Genomic DNA, 2,567 nt, shown 5'->3' with positions numbered 1-2,567 from the left:
CCTCAGACTGAGCTGCCAGTCCCCTCAAACTCTCAAATCTTCTTCAGACAAACTTTGGCCTAATCACACCTTCTGGTGATCTGGAAGCCATCTACATTGAGGTGATAATCAGACCCATGAGAGGTGAGAGCACCCTGAGCGTGAGTATAGGAAGAGAAGTAGGCGCAGGACAATCTTGTACTTGTATGGCTGAGTTTTAGTATCTGAGCATAAGAGTTCTGTCCCTATTGAATTTTATTTTAGTAGATTTACCCCAATGCACTAGCCCATCAAGGTCATGACTGTCGTCGAGTGTGGTAGCCATTTCCCCCATCTTCAGATGAGAAGAGCATGCCAGCAAGGCCTTTATCTAAGTCACTGACAAAAATATTCTACAAACTTTTATTGTTTTTGTGTGTGTTTATACTATCTTTGTTCCCAAATAAATTCCTCCTCCTTTCCTTTCCCAGAAAGCCATCCCTTGTAACAGAGAATTTAAAAAAAAAAAGAATAGGGGGAAAAATTTTTTAAATATTTTTTTAAAGCCCTAATACATCCACCAAATATGACATTGTATGCATAATTCCACATTCACAGTCCCTCATCTTTGCAAAGAATGGAAGCAAGTACATACATTCTCATAGCCAAGGTTAATCATTGTGAATATGGTGAGTCAGTCACCCAAGAAACATTTATTAAGTATGTACTTGGACAGCTACGTGGTGTCACAGTATACAAAGTATCATCCTGGAGAAAGGAAGACTCATCTTCCTGAGTTCAAATCTGGCCTCAGACACTCACTAGCTGTGTGATCCCAGGCAAGTCACTTAACCTTGCTCGCCTCAGTTTCCTCATCTGTAAAGTGAACTGGACAAGAAAATGGCAAAACCACTCTAGTATCTTTGCCAAGAAAACCCCAAGTGGGGTCACAGAGAGTTGAACATGACTAAACAACAACAACTGGGACAGTGTGCTTAGCAGGTAGTAGGCATTGTATAAATGCTTTTTTTTTTTAAACAAATATTACTGGCAGTAGACTTGTAGGAGGTTTGTGGCTGTGTGAGTAGAGAAAAGGGGGATATGTATATGAGAGATGTTGCGAAGGTTGAATGAGACTGAGTTTGTCTTTCTCAAACTAGGTGAGTGGGAGGGTGGTGGTGCCCTCAACAATAAGAAGGAAGTTGAGAAGAGGAAAGGGTTTGAAGGAAAAGATAATGGGTTCTGTTTTGGATGTGTTGAGTTTGAAATGTCCATAGTTCATCCAGTCTGAGATATCTAAAGTGATTTAGGACTGGAGCTCAGGAGACAAATTGGGGCTGAATATGTAGATCTGAGAATATCTGCATAAGGATAACTGATAAAATTACTGAGTGAGAGATAGTATGAAGGAAAAGAGAAGAGGGCCCAGGACAGAGCTTTGGGGGGGGGCACCCACAGTTAATGGAAGTGACTAATAAAAATACAACAATGGAGACTCGAGAAGGAACAATAAAATAGATTAGAGGGGTGATAAAAATTATCTGAGGGTTCATTGATTGGGTACTGCTGCTAATCACCGAATCAACGATGCAGAGATAGTAATCTGCAGATTTTATTTGCCCTCAGAGCTCAGATTTATCTGGATAAAAAGTCAGAGAGCTCAGAACATTCTTTACAGCAACCCTATATAGAATGGGAATATGTAATCAGCATAGATAAATGGAATTTTCCCAAAAGCAATAGAGGAAGAGGGTATAAACTTCAGAGGGGGGAAGAGAAGGTCTCCTGCCATCTGGTCAGAAAGGGAGCTGTGGCTTTGTTTCCCGACCTCAATTGTGCTACATGCAGTCAATGTGATGGAGGCTATGTCCACTTTTTATCATAGTGGTGGCAAGAACTCTGAGTCAGAATTTCTTTCTCATCACAGTCTTTCTTTTATCACAGTGGCGTCAAGAAGCACCCACCAGAAATTCTCTTGCCACAGAGGAGAACCAAGAAATGGCAATGTCATGAAAACCTGAAGAGGAAAACCTAGGTCAACCCAGATGGTCCAGGAGTAGAGATGATCAGCAGGGTCAAAGGCTACAGAGAGGTCAAGAAGGATGAGGATTGAGAAAAAAAGACCATTAGAGTTGGCAATGAAGTGGTAACTGGCAACTTTGGGGAGGGCAATATCAGCTAAATGATGAGGTTGGAAGCCCAACTGCAAAGGGTTTAGCAAATGAAAAGAGAGGAAGTTGATGTACTTCAAACAGACAGTTTTCTCCAAGAATTGGGCCCACAGTGGGAGGAGGGGTATAAGACTATAGCTGGCAATGATGGTTAGATCAAGCAAGGGGCAAGGTCTTTTTTTTTTTCCTTCTTTTTAAGGATAGAGGAGACATGGGCATGTTTGAAGCCAATAGGAAAAGTGCCAGCCAATAGAGAGACATTGAAGATTGGAGAAGTGGTGGGGAAGGCAGTGGGGAAGACAGCAGGAGCAGCATTCATTCAGTTTCAGCTTTTGTCACTGCTGTCCATTCATATCATTGGAGTGCTTGGAGGCACATATGATTTCCTGGTTTTACTCTCTTCACTAGGCATCAGTTTGTATGATGATGCATCAGCAT

This window comes from Vombatus ursinus, unplaced genomic scaffold, assembly GCF_900497805.2.
Source record: "Vombatus ursinus unplaced genomic scaffold, bare-nosed wombat genome assembly UNPS02009173.1, whole genome shotgun sequence".
NCBI lineage: Eukaryota > Metazoa > Chordata > Mammalia > Diprotodontia > Vombatidae > Vombatus > Vombatus ursinus.
The sequence above is the reverse complement of the archived record's forward strand: the minus strand, read 5'-3'. Positions refer to the sequence as shown.